Source organism: Anas platyrhynchos, chromosome 9 (assembly GCF_047663525.1).
Source record: "Anas platyrhynchos isolate ZD024472 breed Pekin duck chromosome 9, IASCAAS_PekinDuck_T2T, whole genome shotgun sequence".
NCBI lineage: Eukaryota > Metazoa > Chordata > Aves > Anseriformes > Anatidae > Anas > Anas platyrhynchos.
Genome location: NC_092595.1, coordinates 3508960 through 3533818, shown reverse-complemented (window position 1 = coordinate 3533818; position 24859 = coordinate 3508960). Strand labels below are relative to the sequence as shown.

The 24859-nt window shown below is 37.0% G+C and overlaps 1 long non-coding RNA gene across 2 annotated transcripts in view; it reads right to left on the bottom strand.

The window, feature by feature from the left end:
• Nucleotides 1-24859, bottom strand: part of LOC119717734 (uncharacterized) — an 89697-nt gene that overhangs the window by 18646 nt on the left and 46192 nt on the right. The window contains exon 4 of one of the 2 annotated variants that reach the window (XR_005267864.2): nucleotides 8705-12779. The exons of the other annotated variant lie outside the window; for it this stretch is intronic. This is a non-coding gene — a long non-coding RNA (uncharacterized lncRNA). Of the gene's footprint in view, nucleotides 1-8704; nucleotides 12780-24859 lie in introns of those variants that run through there. 2 annotated transcript variants of the gene reach the window in all.

Below are 24859 nucleotides of genomic sequence, written 5' to 3'. Positions count from 1 at the left end.
ATATATATATATCTTACGTTATTGATTTCCGAAATGGAGTGAGCCATTTAAAAACAGACTGCAAAGCTGCAGCGATGACAGAAAATGCTGGCTGAATCTCCCGACATGGCTGGGAGCTAAATGCCATTATTACATTGTTACTAAATGGAAGAGGGCTGAAATACAAGAAATCCAAAGTACAAGTCAGTCCAGGATAATTAGGAGGATGAAAGCTGATGCCTTGATGAAAGAAGCTCTGGTGAAACTAAAATCAGGTTTTCCTTGTCAGATGACAGACAATGAAAATAGTTCTGAGACCAATTTAATGATAAACATTCAGGCCAGCAAAAATGCAGTTGACTGATGGTTTCTAAGCCCGACTGCTCAGACACCACTGAAAACCCCAAGTAATTGCAGTGAGGTTTAAGGAGCTCCTCTGTCTCCTCTGTCAAAGAGCAGAAACTGCGGACCAGCATATGTAATGTAAATACAATCTGTTACAAGATGTATGCTACACATAAAGAGAAACATCTGTTAAATATGATATCCTTAAATGGCTACAGATAGGACTCATAAACCTCACCTCAGACTTCTTCCAAACTGTAAAAGCTGTTATTTAGATGAGCAAGCCAAGTGAGCATCACCGTGGAGGAGCAGAGGTGAGAAAGTCAGCAGCAGGCAAGCAGCTTGAGGGGTCAGGGCAGGTCCAAAACTGGAAAAAGTGCAATAGCCGAGAAAATGTTGGAAGTAATTAGCAATGAAGTGGGACAGAGGAGTGCTGAAGCAGAAATTCAGAGAAAGAGGAAAGAAAAAAACATTTGGGAGTGAAGCATGCAAAGGTGTTTCTCAGGAAAAAAACTATTCAGATCATTTATTTCTGTTCAACACAGAACATCCTCTCTGTTATAAAGCATGATGACATTTGTTCCATTGTTAAATTTACAAAAATACGCAGTTTCCATTTTTAAACATCTAGTTTTCAATACCCAGGTATATTCTGCCTGTTGTAATGAAACTGTTCAGCATTATGACAATCTGAACAAGGAAAAAATATAATGTTTCAGTGCACTAATTAGAGGAACAGCTGCATTACTATGAAATTGGTTTTCCCTGATACTGATAACAACTATTCCTGTTCAGTTCTTGCATTATGTCATAATGTGACATGTTATGTCAAGCTGTAACCGTCAGTGAGGTTTTAGCTAACACAGTTCATGTCACATTTATGGCAGATTGCTACACAGTGTCCTGTACAGTGGTTCTGGTGTTAAACATGATGACACTTGAACACTGATTTACACAACCAAGGACTTAGTCTTTTCTGTTCACACTCAATAAGGTCATTCTTATTCTCTCATATAACCCAGACAGAAAGGTATTACAAGGAACAGTTTAGCAGATATAGCAACATTATTTTGAGTTTTTACAAATAAGTTGATTTTGCATAAAGCTTTGTGTTCGTTGCTCGTATTCATACTTAATGACAGTTGATTCCTCTCTTTTATTGAGCAAGGTTATTTTGAACAGCACAACAGTTCAAAAAGTTTCAGAAGAGGACTTTATAGTAAACAGTCATGTGTCACTGATGACAAGACCACTGTATAATTCTCATACATTATCTTACAAGCTGTCCCTTGATGTCTCCACGAATGTCTAAACACTGTCGGCTTTGATTGCTTCTATTTACAAATGGTCTCTGCTGTTCCAAAGTTTAAATATCTTCTACATGCTTGGATTTAATTTACTCCAATAAATGAATCTTTTCAATAAAACTATCCCCTGACTTATAAACATACCAGGACAATCCAAAGGCAAAAGAAGTTTTATGTGTGCACTCCCAAGCACAAACCATCATCCACCAAACACTGTGAGCCTATAGGCCCAATGGGCCTGCTGTCACTGCACAAGTCCTTCCTCCCTGCTTTTGTATTTTCCTTGTTGCAAGGCCCCTAGTTCCTCAATCCAAACCCAGGTGGTATATTCTTTAACATTGCCATTTGGACATGATGCAACTTGGAATGACTGAAAAAATAATTTTTTGCCTTCTGCAAGCCCAAATTCCTAGGCCCAATTCCTAGGTCTAAGCCCAATTTCCTGCCTGGTAGAGTCGGCCTACGGGCTACAGGCCCTCCCCTCTGCCCATATGGGGACAGACCACTCCTGAGCCTTTAAGATTTCCTTCTTGAAGAGTGCCCAGCCTTCCTGGTGTGCTGGGAATTGCATCTTCTTCACTTGTTCAGTATTGCTCTGTTTTCTTCCAAGTAAAAAACTATATGAATTCATTGAAATTACTTCCTATATTAATGGCTTCCTATTTTAATGGCTTCATCTGAAGGAACAGTGCTCTCTGCCCCATACTGCACTCCTAGGAAAATAACAGGGTATATCTATATATATGTATATGTATGTATATATAGTCTTCTACAAACCTTTTTGACCAAAGAAGAAATTGCTTCTCTTCTCTTTCACAAAAATAGCTGTCATACAGATGCTTTTCACGGACAACATAACATGTCGCTTATTGTTATCTTTGGGTAAGGAAGAGGCCTAATAGCTAATAACAGAAAACAATGTGATCTTTCCCTAGTGTGCAGTGCCATTGCTTTTCTAGTCTGTCAGTCAGACTTGTGTTCAGGAAAGCATTTTGCCTGTAGCTTTTCCACCACAAATAGAGACAAGTCAATTCATATTGCTGATATAATAATATTTTCCCAATTCCATTACATTTTTAATCAGCAAAAATCCTTAAATTTTTTAGGAAAAGTCCCAAGTTAATAATTTCAAAGTTTTACAGAACAAAATGCATTCATCTACTTCTAAAATGTATTATAAAACTCCTTCAACCTTTTTAGAAATCCAAAGCAAGTGCAGGTTTTAATTTCATAGGGAAACCTTTAATTTTACTTTTTAATTCAAAAGGTTTTAAATGCTTTTGTGAAAGCCACTCCAGAATGATTTCCCCTGATTTTTGAGATCTGATAGTTAGCAAAAAATAAGTTCTTACTATTCCTAGGTTATTGGAGGATCTCTTTGTTATTACTCTTATGCTTCCAGTTTCATTCTTCTGTTTTGAGTAGCAGTTAATTATTTTATCAAAAACTGAAACAGACCTTAGCAACATGTAAGTAACAAAGAAATTCAATGGAATGCATTCACTCAACAGGACAAAATTTCTGAAGCTTGAAAAGTTCCTGTGTTGGAGAATGAAACGCCGCTAATAAACTATTGTCCTTGAGAGCAACTGGGAAAATAAAGAGAAAAAAAAAAAAAAAAAAAAAAAAAAAACACTTTGCTGTGAAGAGGTCTTTCATTTTCTTTTCAGTATATACTGCAGCAGCATATGCAAAAAAAAAAAAAAAAAAAAAAAGTGCTTTTTGACACATTAACAAGATCTTTGAAGAAGAAAGCATGCATGTTTCATTATGATCCTGTTGTGATAAACGTTTAGGTCTATTCTTCTTCAAGGACTTTCAAGTGATACTTGAAGTCTAATAAAAGTGAAGACTTGCTGATGGGGTTGGAGTTTATAAGGAAAAGAAAGCATTGGTGTCAGTTGGATCACCTCCCCATCAGGGTTTACATTCTTTTCTGTAAATATTGTAATTTTTTTTTTCTTTCCCATAAACCTAGTGAGAAAAAGATTATCTTTACTCTGTAAAATTTGTGATTCATTCTTAATGAAGGTACTGCTTTGCTTGGCACACAGCCTAGGAAAAGGACTAGGAAATGACTTTGAATGTGCATAAGTGACATTCCACATTTTGCAGACTTATTACATCCTTCTTGATCTATTGCCTTTTGTCATCCAGGGTCTCATCCTGAAGTCCTTACTAAGGGAAAATTCACTCTGACTTAAAAGCTAAGCAAAGCCCTTATGAATAAATCACTTGAGCTTTTGGTGTCACTGCTCAGTGAAACAACCTTCCTGCTCCTTTCAGATGCGTTGGTAACAGGAGCGTGTTACCAAACTTGGCTTTGCTGCCAAGGAGTGTTCCAAGCTCTGCTCCTGGTTACTGCCTTTTTGCAAATTTTCTTCATCAGTTCACTGCTTGGCTTTTCCAGATTAAGTAAATATACAGTAAATGGTTTAATCTCTATATTTAAATATTTAAACCATTTGTCCTATCCAGGATTTTCCTCTTATTAAAACAATTACTATCAAAAAGAAAAACTGATGTAAGCTAAGGAGAAAATAAAAATATTTTAAGGAGTATTTTACCCTTACTGAAGCAGATTAAACAAATGCTGCATCTTGCTACTACAGATATGAATGGGTTTTATATTGTTTAAAATATGAGAGAGATTCTTGAGGGTGTAACAGAGGGCAGGCAGCTTTCATATTCAAAGCAGCTGAGGAGGTTGTCCTTGATTTTTAAGTAATGTGAAATACTCTTACTGTCTGATGGAAATAATAGAGGGGATAAGCAGATATTAAATTGTAGATTTCAGTGAAAAAGACCAATAAGCTTTTATGAAAGCTCTACCAAGAGTTCTACAAATGTATTAACAGAAAAGACAAATCATTTTATTGTAAGTGCTATTATCACAGGAACTATTGCACATCCTTATTTAGCTGCCATGTTATGATTATTTGAAAGCAAATATGAGGACTTGCAAATTAACAAACTTTAATTATTGTTTTTTAAAGCTCAAGTATTTTTCCTTTCTTACATCTCTAAGAGATGTAGCAAATTTTAGAGAAGTTGACAGATGATTTCTTCTACACTCTAAAATCAAAGAAGATTTAATATTAAATATTTTAAAAACAGAAGTGATATACAGCAATTTTGTAATGTTACTCATATTGACAATAACTTTCAGATGTACAGTTTAACAGATTACTGTTTTCTGTCCTTGATTTCTCAGAAAGATTCACACTTGTTTCTCTGAAAATGTAAGTCTGAGGATAGATGTGAGTGCACGGGGCTGAGATGAAGAACCCACCACTGAAGTTCAGTACCAGACCATGCCACAGAATATTTTATATGAACTTGAAAAACTCTTCCTGCACCTCTGGTGTATATGTCCCTTTATGAATTACAGCACCTAGCACAGAAGAGCCAAAATTGCAGTTCACTCTTTCAGTAGCAGTAATGTAAAGAGATTCAGCATTAGATTATTAAATGTAATGTGTCTATAAATGAGTAAAATAATTTCCACAGTAAGCATCTTTATTTTCCTTGGGAAACTACAGGGACATTCAGAGTCACTGATGAGCAATGGACACAACACTAAAAGACCGATAATATACATGAACGTTACCATAGACAGATGCCAGCCAGGTCACCTTAGATGGCTTTGTTTAAATTAAAAAGAAATATGAAATAATTTAAAGCTAGCATTTCTGCTAGATAATTCTTTAGAAAATTGATTAGTAATCTCACAGGCTACCCTTTTCTTTGCCTAAATAATTTATAACTCATATCATCCATCTACAACTGAAGCATAGAAGAGCAGCAGCAACCACAAATCAGGAGCTAGATAAGATCACAGAGTACTTGCTCATTAAAAAAAAAAAAGAAAAAAAAGGCTTATTCTGGATTCTGGCATCATGCTGGGGTAAAGGAGAAGTTACACATAGACTGAGGTGTTTTTCAAAGGTGCAACTCCTTTGCACAGTGATGTCTTAGGATCTGAGAATGTCAATAGAGGCAACTTATATTTTTTAAATTTCCCAGTTGCAGTTACCAGGAAAAAAAATTTAATAGAAGCAATTTCCAGTGTGAAATGTGAAGGAGAAGGCTTAAACAGTTATAGAAGTGCATGTTTGGCATCTCCAGAATGAGATACCTAAGGGTTTGATCCTGACATTTGCTGATTAAATATATATATTACCCTGACCATCTTTATATGAATATAATTGTCATATATATTCAGACTGTTTATGTACTCAGAGAAAGATCTTCCAGTCTCACAGGCTGATCATCTGGCAATGATACTGTTCTTCTTCCTGGCCAAAACACACATTTCGGCTTTCTGAGTACAGAAACTAGCAGAGTTGCAAGAGACTAACAGCTTTTTTAAAATCTAATTTCTAATTAAAAGTTAGCTGTATCCAATTCCTGGCATATTCTTTAAATACTTTTAATTCTTGTGTATATAGATAATATTAATTGTAATATTAAGCCATGTTCTCAGCATTGTCTACCCAGAATTTGTACAAGACACAGCCGAGATGTAACTGCATGCTGACATTTTCAACTGAGCCCTAATCCTAAGTTTTGCTGAACAGCCTCCTGCAGCCTTCCATTACCACAGCAGAACTTCGAAATTGGACTAGTGATGGCTTTTCTGATGAGAACATGATGTGATTTTTATTGTGCACAGCCAGCTATAGAGTGCCATGTTACACTGTAACAGGTTTTAATACTTATTTTTAATTACAACTTTGCAATAAGGAGTAGCAATCAATAAAGTAGTCTCTTTTGTCTGAACTACATGGAGACGATGTCCCTCATTCCTCTAAGGAGTATTTCACTAAAACAAACAAACTAACTAACTAACTAATGATAAAAATATGCGGAAACCTCAGATTCCTCCTTGAAAAGAGGGTGTAATATATTTCCCCACTGCTCAGCAAATTCACCTCATTTTTAGGTAGTTTAGGTTGATTTTTCATCATTTTTATTTTCATTAATAAACAGAATGGTTTAAGCAGTCTCTTTAAAACATTCCCTTTCATGATTTCTTGCAAAGTGTCCATGGATAAGTTCTGATTTGCATATGCATTTGCCATTTGTCATGCCTATTTGATGAAAATCGTGCTACAAGTCAAGCCTTTGCAGCAATTTTCATTCCACATAATCTCCTCCAAGTTTTCTGTTTTTCCTCTGTATGGATATTTTCCATGTCGTTGTCAGCATTTTATGAACCCAGACACGGTAGAAGGTGGGCAGCAAACCCATGAAATGGTGAGGGCAATGGGAGAAGGCTCTTTCCCCACCTTTGCACCATCCTCACCTCTGCACTTTGAAATACTGGGATATAGGAGGTAAAAATGCTGCTTTGGATGTGTTGTGCAGGTGAACTTCATTAAAAACAAAGAAAGAAAGACAATCCTCTACAGTGCATTGCCATCCTACAGATTCATTTGTGCACTATGTCATTAATCATTAGCAATAGATATTAACAGGCTAAAAAAAGTGCTATAAGCCAAATGTTACATTCTCCTTTAAGGCTCTGCTTAGCCTAGCAAGTTTAGGGGATTTCTGTCAGGGGATTCCACCCAACTGGCAGTTTCTCCTCACCCTTCTACCTTCAGCCAAAACTTGGTAAGGATTTCAGCTGTCTTTTGTCTCCTCTTTGGAAAGCCATTTCTGAGCTTTAGGACTTAATGTCCTGATAACCATGACTCAATGTTTGTTTAAGAGATATTCAAGAAGAAAGATGGCTATGGTACAACTATAAAACTATCCTAAGAGAACATACTGCTACCAAACGTGAGAAGTTCTCTTTCAGACTGAATTTTAACAGATTATTTATTTTGTAGATTAACATTGTAATTTTAATATTAATTTCTTTAAGGATTCTGGAACATCTTATTCTTCTCTATATTCATTTTTCTAAATTTATAATAGTCTTTTCACTAAGAGTACACTTTTCTTCTCCATACTGAACCTGTAGAGTTCAGTGTATCAGAATTTTTGTCTGCATTTCTGGAACAGAAAGATCTGTATTTTAATCATGGCATGTCCCATGGTGACAGCCACAAGATCCAAAATGGGCAGTGATTTCTTAGTTTATGCCAGCAGCTATGTTTGCTATTGTCCCCTTCAGTGACAGTTGTTCATCATGAATTCTCTCTGTTTCACAGATTTAACTCAAAACTGTCTTTTGCCTCAGTTAAATGGATGGTTAGAAAATCAATGCTATAAAAATCCATCTCTGATAAGATTATCTCAAGAACATGCCACCCAAATGAGCAGATCCTTTGTCAGTGAACCAGCATAACTGTAGGCAATGCAGACATCTCCAGAGAAGCTGCTTCAGATTTATACTGTCATCAGTCCTGTGCAAGACTAAGGCATAATTATAGTCCTCCCCCCAAAACAAAACAAAACAAAACAAAACATGATCAGTTAAACTTTCAGATTAGTGTGCAATTAGAATAAAGATGTTGATTAAGATTGGTAAAGAAAGCAATATTTTCCAAATTAAATAGCATTCCTTTTATATTACCCCAGTTTGGGGGGGAGGAGGGAACTGGGGGGTGGTTGTTTTTATATTGAACATCTCTCATATTTAAAATACTTTCTTAGGCCAAGGTAGTACTGGAAGATGTAGCTCAACATCACAAGGATGAAAAAAAAGGTGTTTTTACTGCTGGTTTTTTTTTTTTTGTTTGTTTGTTTGTTTGTTTCCTTTCTTTTTCTAGATGAAATAGACTACAAAATTTATCCAAATGAAAGTTACATGTTTCATGGTTTCATGTAAGGCCATATCAGACATTACCTTTTCTAAAGGTTAATAAATCAAGGGTACCTAAAATAAAAGCAGGCAAACAAACAAAGGCTCTGTTGGACAAGCTTACTTCACAGAAAATATAATAAACACATGAAATCTGATATACTACAAGCAAAATAAAGATTCATGTTTTATTCATGGAATCATCAATAGTTTCAGGAGACTACCAGCACAGACAGATTTTTTATGCCACATTAATATTTTATTGTTTTTTATGGACAGGAAAAATGAAGAGCAATGATAAAATGGTACAAATAGCATTTAAAAGACAAAGGAAGAGGGATTTAGAATTAATAAGACTGAACAAAAATGAGAGGAAAATGATCAAAATGCACTGTGCAGGTTTAGGTGTCCTGTGTACCCAGGGTTTCCATCCAGAGCTCAGAAGGCTTAGCTGGCCTTGGTAGGAAGCTCATTGGACTCGGCTCTGATGGTGCGCAAACTGGTGTTCAGAGAAGTGACTTGGGAAAAATGAATGGTCAGAGAAAAAAAAAAAAAAAAGAAAGAAAAAAAACAACACACATATCCAAATCTAACTAAACTTTCTTTCAAGAGAAATATCAAGTGAGCACCCAGAGCAACATGCTGAAATCCAGGAAACTGCCTGTCCTGACTCTGCTGCTTTCCTTCTCCCTGGACCATTTCAAAATGCATTTTTACTTTAAAATGGGTCTTCTTTCTCCCTCATATGTGTTCCCACACTCAGAGCTCAGGTGCCTGTCTCTGAGCTGAGCAGGATCTTTCTTGTTCCCACCACCTTCCGGTTGCTGCAGTAGTTGCTCATCTGTCAAGAGTGATGTAGCCACAGCAGCACACAATGTTACGAACTGGAAGATGTCTTTACTTCTTGAAAGATCACAGCCTCTTCCAGCTTTGAACTAGCTTTGGTTTCTCTGTTTGGTTTTGCTTCGTTGTTTTATTGGTTGTTGATGTTTGGCAGGTATTACAGGTATTACACCTGGAAAATGATTCTAAGTCCCTACCTGCATTGCAAAATCTACAGCCAAAGCTCAATGGAGAAATAGGAAGTTTCTTCTAATCAGCCTGGCAGAAAGTGTATCAGGGAGAAAAGAAAGCAAGGAAAAATCAAGTGCTTTGTCCAAGATCATGTATCTGTATCACTGCCACAGGAGACCCAAGCTGAGATGGGAGCTGCGATGCCCACTGTGCCAAGGCACACACAGAGGCACTGACCATCCAGGAGAGACCTGGGCACCATATCCAGTTGGAAAACAGGAAGCTTCTGAGATACAAGCTAGATGCAAGAATCAGCGTTAGTTCCCAGAAGCTGCATTTGCTCCTGATTTATGCACATCTAAGGATGTCTGTATACAAGATTTTCCAGACCTCAAAAGTCTCTTCACATTATCTCCCAAGTAGCAAGCTGAGATGATTTGCATACAAAATTTATGGGGTAGGTTCTGTGGTCTCCATTCATTACATCACCAGATGATTAAGAAGGCCACAATGTAGTCTGTTATATACTCTGTCATGTTATAGCCTTTATAAATGTTATCTCTGACTATATATAACCTGTACTGTGCATAAAGAAAGCACTCCTGAGTGTGTTTGATCTATGAAATGTCACTGCATGGGTGAAGCCACACCTACAAGATATAAATGTGCTGTACTCTGCCCTTGCAGATATGTTTCTGCAGGAATATTTTGTGCAAGCACAGTCTGCTATTGTGGAGTGGGAAAATAATTTCCAGGAATTCATAGACATAGGCAAATTAAAATGATTTATTTAATTATATGAAGACAATTGATCCTTGAAGATTTATGAAATACAGTAATCAATTAGCCAAACAAGTGACTCCATAACATTTGCTTATTTTGCTTCTTTAAAAGGGTTCTGCCAAAGCTACTAGATTCACAACCTGTCCAGTGTGAACCAAACCGAGGCACAACCCAAACTTTCTGTTCCAATTTGTTTTCATTCAGCAGCCTGCTGATAAAGCTACTCCAAATTTACACTGAGGAAACTTGTGGCACAATTTCTCCCACAGCTAATTCAGTTTAAAACATTTTCCATAAAAGATTTAAATGTTTGTTTTCATCTCCATAAGCATAAATCCATCAGCAACTTCTTAAAACTTTTAATATTCTTAAGGACGTGCTTGTAACTTCATCTGAATTTATATTTAAAGAGTCAAAATTCTTAAAAACATTTGAAAATACTTGTGCTTTCTCCACAGTTTTTCAGTAGAATAACAAGATAAGCTGAAATAAATGACAATGAAGTAATAAAACTTATTATATTTTAAATAATTTAAGGTTTAGGACAGTCAGTGATAATGATTTAACTATAAAAGCACCTTGCTAATTCAATAACACGATAACTATACAGTGATCCATGCATAATATCTTTGCAAAGAAAAGACATTTTCTTCTCAGCCATCCTTGTGCACACTTTGGGCTCTACTGGGAACCACTTCAGTCCCAGAATTTTAACATCAAATGCACTTTACTCCAGCACCACTTATTACACACTGAGTGAGTATGGGTTATCCTTGCTTGCAGAAAAGATTCATCTTATATAATTGGCCTGGGAGAAAAGGCATCCAGTCTTCTGATAACGGATCAAACATGGACTAGCTCCTAGCCTGAATATGGGTCCCTGGTACACCATCCCAAGTTGTTATCTCTCAACTGCAAGGAAGAATTGAGAGCATCTTTGTGAAGAGAGGCAAGTGTGCCTCATTCCAGTAAAGATGTGATTTTCTTTCTGAAGCCTTTCATTTCTTCTATTTCTTTGACACAGTAAGGTCATATGGGATTTACCCAGGCTTAGGGAGATGTGGATAACTGCATTAATTTTGAAAAGATAAATCATGTTATCTATTTGGAGAATTTTAATGTAAGCTGCTTTGGACAGAGACCACCTTTTTCATGTGTTTGTAAAGCACTTTGAATGAGTGTCTTATCTCTGACCAAGGAGCTACAGCAACAAGATAATACAGAGAGTAATTGGTGTGTGAATTCTCCTCTTCTTCAGCCTATGGTCCTGTTGTTTCCTCTGTCACTATCTCTTACTTGAGGAAAGAATCAATGCCAGTAAGGTCAGGTCCTCCGATGTTATGACGCTACCTCTGAAATGAATCTCCAGAGCAGATGTTGCTCAAGAAATATGAATAATATCAATAAATGTAGTACCTGCCTGTGCTGCAGTTTAGAAGGTGCTTAGTAAAGTTCAACTCCTAAATGTATAGGTCCTTTTTATCCTATTAAACTTGAAGACAGACTGCCCCAGGAAGCTGTGGCTGCCTCATCCCTGGCAGCACCCAAGGCTGGATGAGATTTGGGCAGCCTGGGCTGGTAGAAGCGGGGCACTGGGTGGGCTTTAAGGTCCCTCCCAACCCAAATCAATCTATTATTGATTAAATTTCTTTGGCTTCTCTGAAATATTAGAACTGCTTCATATATTGCTGCACTACTTTACTAATTATAAAGCAGCCATATATCTCTTTCCTTTTTGGGGTGTTCCAAAACAAGTTCCCAGCCAAAGCTTTCCAGTTCAATTCTCCCTGAGCACCAGAAAAGAAAAGAAAAAAAAAAAAAAAAAAAAAGTGGCAGGAAAGTTGAAGATAATCAATCCAGTTCTTCTGTACATGTATATGAATGCAATACAGCAAGCTGAGTATGGTAAATTATGCTGTTCAAAACAAGATGAAAAATCTTATCAGGTGAAACTGTAGATTTATCTTCACAGGCAAAATATTACACTGCAGAGTATCATCAGGTTCCTGGAAGACTTTTTCAGTGTCTCACATAGTCAAAATCCAGAAAATTACACTGAATATGCTTATGGTTTAATCTGGAATATCAGTTACATTTGCAGTACAACTCTCCAGATTGCTGCAGGTTTTCCTCCTCCAAGTCCAAGCAGTAATTTAGACATAACTAAGTTTACAAGGAAGTGTTTAACTTTTAAAAAAAATCTTACCTCTTTAGTGATTCTTTGTTTTCCTTCATGTACTTTTTTTTTTTTTTTTTTTTTTAAGTATTATCTAGTTCTTGCTTACTTGAAATATATCATTGCAAGGTTTGTGCAGCTATCATCCTCTTTTCTGGTTCATCCAGCCATGTCCAAAGTGGATTTCTTAGATACATCAGTCAGTACAGGTACTTTTCTCTATCAAGCACATAGCTTAGTTCATTCCAGGCGCTGAGACAGATGATATAAATATGAGCTGAGCCAGGCAGTATAAAACTGCCTAAAATCCTTCTGAGGTTGTATAACTTCATAACTCTCCTGAGGTTCACTGAACAGTCATTTCTCTCTTTCTTTCTCCTTCTTTTAGGTGGGTTTAACTGACATGACCAAAACTCATTGCCTGGAAGTAAAAGGGAAAAAACTCTACTGTATATTTTACAGCTAGGTTGTAATTGGAGAACTGCACTTTACTAGACCTGCCATAAAACCCCTTCATTGACTTCTGAGCAGTGAAATATATACAGACTTCAGATGGAAAAAATAAATAAATAAAAAAACAGAGGAACCATTTCCACAGTTGGCATTTAGGGCTGTATTGGGTATTTAAAATGAAACCCTGAGTAGGGAATTGATTCACAACATCCCTCAAAATACCAAAGAATTATGACTCTTCAAGGTCTGGAAAAGGAAGATTTGGAGCAGTTTGTACCCTCCCTGGTATTTATAGTTTGCTGCATGATGAGACTTCTTCATAGTTGTCCAGAAACTTTTGTGGATGACAGAAATGTTTCATATTTGGTTCTGTTCAAGTTCAGGCATTATATTCAGCTATGAAAATAAATGCTTATGAAAACAGATAGACAAAACTACAACCAATACCATTTTCAAAGTTAAATTCCCTTTGTTTAAGTTTTAGGCATCTACACAGCTGTGGCTGCATTTTTCAGCCATCAGTAATAATTTCATGTTACCATACAAAGGCAGGCTATGTATTGGAGGGCAGGAAAGGCTAAGGTAAGTTCCTGGATACAAGTACTAGAGCCTGAAAAATTGTACATACATCAAGATTTGTAACTTTTTTTCACACAATGGGTGTATATTTTTAGAAATAAGGTTTGTTTGCAAGTTTCTGATAAGCTTTTTCAAAGAGAAAAACAAATGAGTAGATTGTTCAGCCTGACCATTTATTTTCAAGTGAGCACATAAGGTCACGGGGTTAGAGCAGGCAAGGGAAAATTGTATAAAAATAGTGTGGCCTACTTGCCACTGTACAGAACACCTGAAAAGGAAAGGAGCATTGCTTGGCCTGGGTTACACTAACACACCTGAGCAGGATGACTGTAATGTGTGTTTGCATCTGAATCAAGGAGTGAAGCCTGTGTAACAATGTTGTGCTCTCTAATTAGAGAATTGTGAATAATAGTGGTAATAAAAATGGTGTCATAAAAGGGTAAGAAAATCACTTCCTTATCATAAAATATATCTCCATTGGGGTCAGGTTTAGCTTTTGTGGACTGACAAAGAAATCAGTCTCAGTAATTTATTGTTAACTGCCTGTTCTTCTGATCCTGAAATGTCTTCCCCGCTCACATACATATTTCTAGCTTGTTAGGATAGCAGCATGACAGTACAAAGGACTGCGATGTATGTCTGTGCATTGTAAGCATAACTTTTAGATGCTCTGAGTCAGGTTTTTATAATCAGATAGCCAAGCTAAGTAGATGGTTATGTTCTCTATCTTCCCCAAAAATAATAAAAGGAAAATAATAAAAGGAACGTCTGCAGCAACTCTGGATGCAGGGAGACTCTGCAAAGCTCTTTAGAATTCTTAAAGTGTATGATTGGAAATATCTGCTGCTTTTTTGTCTCATGTTCCTCAAAATCTGATCAAATGTTAAAGATGATCTGAATTTACATTGGGGAAAAAAGCACATACTTCCGCCATTATCTCCTTTTCTGCTTCCTTATAAATCCAAACTGGATAGCATCCAATTTCTCATCGCAACTGCCTCTGGAAATGAAAGAGAGCCTGAATAGAGAAGGAGATGAGCTGCTTTAAATGCTTTTTTCATAGTTCTTCTCACTGCTATGAAAGCTTCATTAAAAGCTGCAGCTTGCTTGTTTTCTAACTCTTCCAAAGTAATAAGCATATAATTGTCCTGAAAACTTGGGAGGAGTGTATCACTGCAAGCCATTATGGCATCATTTTATTTCAAGGTCCTTTTGCATTTTCTTGGGAATCAGAGACCTCTGTCATTCACAAATGAAGGCAATTCAGAAAAGTGTCTTTTTAAAGAGGACATTGAAAATTTGCAATGTCGATATGTCTACATAAATTACTTCTTCATGGACTATTGACTGTGAGTTCGTGTTTTGTAGCACAACAATTATTTTGCCTTTTTTGTCTTCTAAACCTACATTCAGAACATGTCAGATACAGTGCTCACTACTAACATACTAGGAGCCCTTTTGTATTTATTTTGATTTGCTGAGATGGAGAAACATGAGTAATGATGAAAAAAATGTGTGATGCCCAGAATATATTGCGGCCTACTTTGAAAAATCAGCTACAATTCTAAGATCCACACATGCTATAAATTATTACACAGGGGTCCTTCTAATATTTGCTGTGGTGCAAAACAATCTTGCCTGCAGATGATAATAGCTGCCCTTTTGAAACAGCTGGGAGGGATCTCAGACAGCACGGACAGAGGCATGCATTTGAAAACATTGAGGGCAATATATTCAAAGCTCATAAATCACCCTCCAAAATGACAGTCCTTCAGTAAAGTAACCCGACTTCATGGATTGACCAAATTCAATCCAATCTCGTATTTACTTATAAACTTCCATTTCTGAAGTGCTGGGATGTATTCTGTATGCATTATGGAAGACAACACTAGACTTCTGCACTGCTCAAGGCTGAAGTTTAGTGTTATTTCTGCCTTTCCCCACCTATGTGGGGAACACTATGGGGAACATATTTCTGCCTTTCCCCACATAGGTGGGGAAAGGCAGAAATATACATATACATCCCCAAGTATCCCCATGTGCAATGTGATGTAGAAGAAAAGTAGTATTCACAAGATTTTAGATGTGTAGATAGTTCCCACCTAAAATGTGAGGGAAATTCTCAGGGTAAACTAATTAGCTAAGTAAGCCTTGTGGGAAAGCTGAGAAAATATTTAGAAAGTCAAATATGAGTTCTGTTAAAGTGCAGGTATATTTCTGTAGAATACATTTCCTGCATTTTTCTTACTTGTATTTCCTTGTCTACTTTATGTCTGCAGCATTAATTATACTACACAAAATCACAGCTCCCAAGCAGTTATTCTGGATCGCTGTTGCATCTTCTTGTTTCCTGTTTACTTCTGGGATTACAGTGAAAAAAATCCCTTCTAGTTTATAATGAAATAGAATGGACTCATCTTTCATAAACACAGGAACTATGAATTTTAAATGCTTGTTTGTTTGTTTGTTTGTTTTCCACAGATTCTTGATAGCATCTGTTTTAAAGCCTTCCCCAAGCTAACTCCACACTGGAGTTCAGAAATGGGAACATATATTTTCATTTGTTAATTTTCTTCTACCAGTTGATAAAAATAAATGGGTATTCCAGAAAAAGGAAATTAAAACCCATAGTGAGGCCTAACGCAACTCTTGTTCCAACTGAAGCAGTGGAAATTTTCTGGTGTATTAAATAAAGATGGATAAAGGCCTGTGGCACGAAAGTCATTGCTTTATTTTATTCTTCTTTCTTATCAGTAAAGACCTTGCAACTCAAGAAATGTCTTTAGGATTTTTTTTTTTCTGATTGAAGAGCTTCTTGACAGGAAGAAAAGAATATTTACAGCAAGTGATACAATGACTTTTACACCCCATACTTCATCCTAACTCAGATAAAATATCCACAGAATCCAAAGACGAATCTCACTCTGGAAATGAGGATGGAGAATGTTTCTAGAAGAAAATATGGAGCCACTTCTTCCCCATTGCACCTCCCTTTCCTCCTTTCCTTCCTTTTTTTTTTTTTTTTTTTTTCCCTGAATTGCTAATTTATGAACAAGAAATTCCCCAATAGAGCTAAGCATTTGAGATTCTACATGTAGGTGAAAGAAATCCCAAATTTCTGACTTTACTGAATGTGAAGGATGTCCACACAGATAAGCCAACACAGCTGGGTAGGGAGTTTAAAAATGAACTCCTGAAATCATATGTAGTTGTGGTTTTTTTTTGGATACTGGCTGAATTTTACTTCCCTTTGTGATTAATTTCAAAATCCAGAGAGGAAATGAATGAAATGTTTGCCTTGCTGTCTGTGTGCCACAATATATGAGGTTTCATCAAAAAAATCAAATATTTTCAGGTAAAGTAATCTCTAGACACTTCTGGAAGCAATTAACATTGTCTGGTTTTCTAAATGCATTCTGCCCATGCCTGTTTGTCGTGTGAACTATACAAATATTATTTTCAGGGTTTCTGGTAAAGCTGTGATTGCTTGTTCCAGAGTCACTGAACTGATTGGATAAGGAAAGCTTATAAAATATCTTGGCATTGCTGTTTGGATCTAGGACATTTTGCTAGTGGGCATCACTGGGGTCTGAGCTGGGTAAGTCTCTCTTGACACCAAATGGGGGAAGAGAGGAGAAAGACAATCCATCCCGGAAAGGCTGGCAGACTTGGGCTTTGTCAAGAAAAGAATCTTGAATTGTGGCATATGGCCTGTTTTTTTTTTTTGTTTGTTTGTTTGTTTGTTTTTTTTCCATTCCCTCATTGTTGACCTATAAATGCAGGGACAAAAGAAAAAAAAATACATGACAAGTTTCTGGAATTTTAATAAGAAACAAAGGAATATTAAAAGATATGACTCATTAGCACAAGCTTATCAACATCCTTTTTTATTTTTCTTTTTGGAAATAAATTTGCAAGTTGTTTTTTGCCAGTTGCAGGAGAAGGATCTGATGCTGAAGAAGAAGTACTTAGGTTGTATACTTGAATATTTATTAGTACAAGACGCAACCTACTGCAATGTTCTGGCTTCGTGTCACATTGGATTCGCTTATGTAGGTACAACCTGTAGGCAGCTGTTACACCTAAGAAACAAATCAGTCAAAGAACTGAAAGGCACTAATGCAAACCAGCCCTCACCAATGATATGCACAGCTTTTTAAAGAGGCTGCTTTGTTTTTCCTTTGTGCTCTGCATTTTTACTACATTTTGGAGCTTTAGCAGCTTACAGTGCATTAATTGAATGTGGCTACATATCACTTTAGGTGCATGAGAGGCATGTCTGATGTGCGTATATTTTTATATAATTTAAGTGTTTCTGAGGCATGTGAGCAAAAGCTTTCTAATTCCATTTATTGCCTTGCAAATTTATAGGAATGAGGCAATTATATAAGTTAGCATTTTAATGAGACAAATAAAAATGAGAAAGAAATACGGTATGATAGAGCAGTACAAAAGAGCAGGGCTTCTAATTGTTCTCAGGCCTAGCTAAGTTCCTAACCCTTATAATGTTCTCATAATGTTTCCTGCAACAAAAGTAGCATCCACTGCTTCAGTATAAGATAACTAAAAAAAAAAAAAAAAAAAAAAAAGGCAAAAAATTTAGGAGCTTCAAATCTCTCTGCCTCAGAATTGTCAGTTCTGGCCTATTTTCAGAATCACTGAAAGTAAAAGGAAATTATTATGTCCAGTATTTTTCTTATAAAGCTTCTGCATTCTGGGAGTTGTAGGAGCCCATACTCACCAGTACAGAAAGAAGTGCCAAAATCTGACATGAAGGCTAATAAGGAAAGCCATGTGATACCTCCATCACCGAGGTTTTCATATGAGGTGACTTAAGATCCTTAAATAAACGGAATTGATTAAAGTGAGACAGAGGCAATTGAGCCATCAGCTCCTCCAGAGCAAGGAGAGGAAATAGGTCAGCAAAAGGAGGGCAACACTTCTTCGCTAGCTGTGAACCTCTCCAAGGTCAGAAACAGCTGCCACGATGATAATGAAGAGGTCCATAACTGCACAGCACTTATTGAGCAGCCACCTCGTCCACAGGTCCAGCTTCCAGATGGTGTGTCTCAGCCCCAGGACCTGAAAGCACACACTGGAGATGACTGGAAGTCAGATGGTCCTACTAGCTGTCAAGTAGAGAAAGTGTCCCCAGGAGATGAGTGGCAGTTTAACAGAGCAGACTAGACAGAATAAATGCCAAAAAAAAAAAAGAAGATAAACAGAGCAGATGTGGAGCAGCCAGCTCATCATTTTTCTCTTGTGAAATTTCTATGCTGTAGATCCAATTAGCCGGGAAAGGAGCAAATTGCCATTCCCATTCAGACTTCCAGGTCTGGGGAAAGAATTGTGCAAAAGATGAAGGAAGATATGTTACAAAGAATGTGAAAAAGAAAAAGACACACCTGCAGGTGTGTCTTTACGGCACACCTGCAGGTGATGCATATTATCATCTTAATGACTACAAAAACTTTAATTCAGAGATAACAAATTATGGGATGTATTTGCTTAGGCTCCACAGTTCTGGATCAGTCTCTTGATCCAGGGCCCTGCCTCCCTGTGAGCTGCCTGAGCACCAGCATCAGGCAGGTCAGGAGACCTGTATGCTTTGCACACACCCGGCTCTCTTGCCCAGATCTGGGGAGGTTTTGGCCTGTGGTATGATTTTTACAGGTTACCTACTTTGTAGTACCACCTGTAACCCTTACACAACACCTAGCGAATACCTGCTAATATGTTCACAGATATTGAAGAAACGTCTATGCACTGAGAAATGCCCAAAGCCATTCTTAATGACTTAGCTCTAAATTACTCCTTTTATTTACAAACACACAGTTCTTGGTCAAGATCTTTGAATGTATCTAACTAACAAAGCATCACTGTCAGGCTGCCTCTTCACTAATCCTTCATGTCTCACACCAATATAATCCAATTTTATGGCTTCTTTTCTGGACACATTTAGGCCTTCTAATCTGTAGTGAGCTTCACATTACCAGATAATATTAGCCAAGCACCTCTTTTCTTACCATATTCTACTGTTTGTCGCTAACTGTAAGGTTTTGATTCCAGTGTGTGACTCCCAGTCTTCATTGTGTGCACTGTCTGGGACAGCTTCCAAAGAGCAGCAGTTCCAGGATTTACCATGTGTGATGGCAAAAGAAATCTGGAGGCAAAAAACAGGCACTTCCAGGACCTCTCCACTGCAACCAGCATGAACAACTTGGCCAAAAATCCTGTATTCCTCTTGGAGTGACACTAGAAAAAGTAGTGATCACAGTGCACCCTCTCAGAACAATCCCTTTCTGGTTAAAGGTTAAAGGTTAAAGGATTTTAATTGCTACAGAAGATGGAGACCAAACTGATATAAAGAACAGAAATGGAACCATAAAATTATGAGACAAAATATACTGGCCAGCATCAGTTTCTAAAGGGTTAAAAAAAACACATCCAGAATTAGTTTGTTGTCTTCACTGAAAACAACCCAGAAGGTAAGTGAGGATGTCAGCAATATTCCTTGCCCTCTACCACACACAAGTGATCTTGGCCAGGCCACTCAGGCACACACCTCTCAGTGCTTCACAGTACACGAGGGCAAGGCTGAATAGGTCCAAACAGCTATCTGAGAGACCTTTTTTTAAGGTTTTGCATTTTGATATTGAGTTTTGCTACACTGATTTCCTACAGCTGTGTTACTTCTAGCTGTCTTCTTATATCATATTTCAGCTTAGCTAGGAAACATGTTCTGTTAATTGGTTCATTTAATAGATTTCTGTCAAAAGCAATTCTTTAAAAGACAGAATTCCTTTGTACATTTGAACCTCTTCTCCAGGAAGAACACAAAAATATAATAAGCTCAGAGCAGTTCTGGTTACAATGTTCCCCAAGAAAATCAAGATATAAGCAACAGAAATTACCATAGCAGAGTTTGTGAAAAGAGTATAAATTCAGTAACATAGGATATTTTTAGTATCACATATATTGGCTATCATGTTCAATCTATGATTTTAGACTGGATCAACAGATCCATTTTAAATGAATTGTGCCTATTTTTATATGTTTTAGAGAATTGCTCTACCAGTTTATGTATTATTTTAAAATAAAAGACTTATGCCTAATGAGTTCACATGTTCATTATCTCCATACATTCAATTATAATGCCTTCTGTGACTTCTGCTTAATAATTTTGCTAATACATCAGAATTGTTTTATATCCTCTAGCTATCAATAGTAATTTTGAAGCAAAACTTGAGCATTTACTGGATTATTGCAAAAATCAGAACACCTAAACCCCTCAGTATATGTAGTAATTTTACACCTCTGTGAAGATTTTAGCCCTTTGTAGAAAGTCTGTATTTATTCTTTAGCATTCAATGCTTTTAAAATAAAAGATTGATGAAAAATTGTGTCACTAAAGACTGCATTATCCAATGCATATATCTGGTAAAAAACCTCTGTGCACATTTTTCTACAAGAAAATAGATTTTTTGTTTGTTTATTTTTCCCCCTACTTTCTAATTATTGGGTTAAGTCTGTACAGGGGATTGAGAGAAGGAGGCTCATGTGGTTGGGATTTAGAAGATGTCATAAATTGGAAATCAGCTTTTTGATGATGAAGAATACAGAATGAAAGGCAAGTTTGTAGGGGGAAGAAGAAGCCCTTGAAAATTGCGGCAGCTGATTAAGCTGGGTAGAAATGTTGCTAGGAACTTTTCTTTACTGCTAGGTCACCTTTTTTTTTTTTCTTTTTTTTTTTTTCTTGGACAGTAAAGGATATAGGAAATAATTTGTCCCAACTGAGAATATTTCACAATAGTTACTAGTGTAACAATGAGTAGAAGTATAGACTGATCAGGGAACAAGGGATATATAATTATCAAAAATTGCTCTTTGGCAAAACAGCTGTGGCAACTTCTAGCTTTAGGTAGCTGATCTTCAAGACTTTTGCAGTTCTATAACTATTTGCATATCAAAAGCTGTAATTTTCCTTGCAAATGAATGGAAATTTCTCTGGCTGAGCCCACCTGATTTTTATTTTCTCTGGTAAGACTCTTCAACTATTGGTCTCTTGTATTAACTCTGTTTTTCCTTTGATGTAGGCTTTTTACCCTAAATTAGAGCCATTTTTTTTTTTTTGAAATAAATGCAAGTCCCTTCCTCCATTTCTCCACGTCACCCTTAAAACTTTGGCTGCTCATTATCATATTGACCCTTGACTTATAAAATATGTTTTGTTGCGTGCTGACAATTCAGTAAGCATTGCTGAGCATGTTGGGGAATAGGTAATTATACTCAGTAACACTTTTTCTCATTCTAGAGTAAGAGTTCTAGTAGCAGAGTTTTTCTGAAGGAGAGGCTCTAATAAGATTTTTTTTTCTTTTTTTTTCTTTCTTTTTTTTTTTTTTGTCAAACAAGACTTATTCTTCTTTATCCATCCCCTTTTAGAAAGGGGAAGGCATGAACAATATGCCTTGTTTGAAGATTTCTTGATTATTTTAAATATAGCTTAAATCTTTGTGGATGCCATGAAATGGTCCACATCCAACTAAGTGTTACCTCAGAGAGCAACCAGAACGTTTTTGTTCCTAGGACGGTATGTGCAGATGAAGGAAGCCTGGGAAAACTGAACACTTTGAAACAGTATGTCTTATTATTCAGTAGTTACAGATTTTAAGGGAGAGAATAAATGCAGAATTATTTTATTTTAATTCACCAACTTCCTGTGCAGAAATTTAGAGGATGGCTCACGTTTTAAATGTATATATATATAACTATATCCAAATTCCATTAGTTGAGACTATGAGTATGCTCTTTTGTGGCTAACTGTCTTTCTACCCCTGCAAGATTTATCTCTCATGAAAGTGGAGAAAGAAGCCGTATAACTTTTCAGATGCTGATGATCTATTTATTTATTTATCACCTTGATGAAGCAATTAGGATACTGGAGCCTCTGATAAATTTCTTGGTAATGTTACAGTGCTTTGAAGTTGTTTTTTTCCTCAGCTGCACACATGCTGCATACCCTTTCTGGCTGCTCTTGTGAGGCTATTAAATGATTTCTCAAGAAAATGCCATATTCTTTACGGTTGTCATGTTCATACATATTGATAAGCTGACTAGCTAATCCCCCCTTTGTCAATTAAATTGAGTGCAAGGGGCGGGGATGAGAAGAGCACCGTCAGTAACCTGAAATGAGAAATGAAATAAGAGCATGTCATTTCTGGTAGAGCATCATTCATGGGAGCTTCGTTACGCAAGAATTTTCCTACACTGAGCCGCATTTGAAGTGAATGACTCCTCACTCTGGTCTGTGAATGACCATGAATTATCTACTAAGCAATGGGAGGACTCGGTTCCCTGAGTGCTTGATTACATATTTCAGGTGATGTATGCATGTATACCAGCAGTTGGTGGCCTTAATCTTATAGAACATAATAATTAGATATTCCTTTTCCTGTTGTGTTTGGCAAATAAATTGCTATCATCATTACCACAGATTATGGAAAAAGCCCTGCAAATAGAACATCTGCTTTTAATTAAATACATGCAGAGATATTTCAACACATACCCATTAATCAAGCTTAAACTTTGCTTTTCACTTCTTTTAGTTAGTCAAACAATTGTTATAAAAAGATGTACTTTTTCTTCTCTGCAGCAGTGGTTATAAATTTACAAAACAAAAAAGAATTACTATCCTGGAAGCATTAAAGACTTCTTTTTCTTATATATTCCCTCACTTGTGCGATTCATTTTGGTCCAATTTTCAAAATGGGTGACCAGATATTTAAGATAACGCAGTTTGGGCTGAATGTCTCTAAATCCAACACTTTTAGAGGTTCATCACTGCAAGCATCACTAAGCTCATTGCAGAGGAACGAACAATTTGCCACTGCCAGAGGCAAGTGCAAAGCTGATTTAGGAACCTTGCAAGGAGTCAGAAGAGGGGAGAACTGAAAATATTTTCTGTCTCCAGCTATTCTGAGTTTCATCACGGTTAGCTGAATAGTCAAAGTTGAAAATGCTTTAAACACCAAAGGGGTTGAATATCTTAAAATTTAGGGTCAAGTTGTGCTAATTAGGTAACAATTAATTTTGAGTGACCTCTAGTGGTGTTTTCCCACAGTTTGCCTTCAAACAGATAACTGGGATCCCTATTCGTAATGGAATTTCAGGCTCTATATTTAATAGCGCTTTCCCAGCAACAGAGCAAATGGAATATAGCTAGATGGGTATGCCACATCATAGGTTTGCTTTTCTGAAAATGATCTGATAACCCGATGGAGAAAATCAAAGTGTTCTTTACGTATAATTTTTGTTCATTGATTATTCCGTCTAGTACAGCCGTACATTGCAAGGCACTGCACAATGCATGAGTTCATTGCACAAGTAAGGACAAGTGTGCCTGTGCAGCAGTATGACTGATATTACCCAGAAAATTATATCATTTTCACCAGATGTAGGCACAGTGTTATTAGCTTTAATCAAGCCTATATGGGCAATAACAGCTGTGATGATGGCTAGATCCATCTTCCATGGTATTCCTATGTGAAGCAGCTATAGCAAAGCCACAGTAGGACTGCAGTCACAGCTGCAGGTCATGGTCTGTGGGCATGCACTGTTTGGAGCTGTTCAGGCTGCAAACTGAAGACCAGAAGAACAGAACTGTGATAGAAAAAAAAGTGAGGGATTTGCCATCTCTGAATGAGGCTTTACTGCTCTAACAGCCATTAGGGCTTTCAGGCGAGGTAAACCATGTTTTATGACCCTGACATTTGAGAGTGCACTGTTTATCAGTGGGTCAGCTGCATTCATTGGGTCGGCTGTCAATGAGCACTTTACTGTGATTGCTTTTACCACATTCTGATGGGAAGGCGAGACAGTTATTAGCTAATTGGCCATCTTGTGCACAGAGATCTGTACAAATGTCAGTGGCTCCATTTCTTTTCTGAGCCTTTGTCTCAGCTCTCCCTCACACCTGGGATTCTTCCTTTGGTATGTGAGCAATCCAGATCTCTCATGCCAACAACATAGCTGGTACCCAAAGCAGTGGCAAAGCATCACTGGAAGGTGAGTCACATCCTCTGATAAGACACAAGACTATCTAGTAATGACTGAAAAAATCCCATGAGATGGTTTATAAATGTGGGAGAACAAGCCCAGCTGTCCAGTCTCAAAGGGTCAAGGCTCACTCTCCAAGAGAGATGTGGATATGCATATTAATGCCTAAGTATTTTAAAGTGGTTTAGTGAGAGGCTGCAGAGACAGCCTGGGTTTGCCTGGGATGGTGTCCCACACAAACAAAGAAAAGATAAATAGATATTAAATCACAAGAAGGTCAAATTATTTTTTCAAGATAATACCATGCAAAGATGGAGACTGTGGGAGTGATCTGACATTCAGGCTCCCTGCATGGCTGTACCTAATTGCATGAGGTGGGGCTTTATGTTAGCTAAGTGCAAGTTTCGGTTAAAT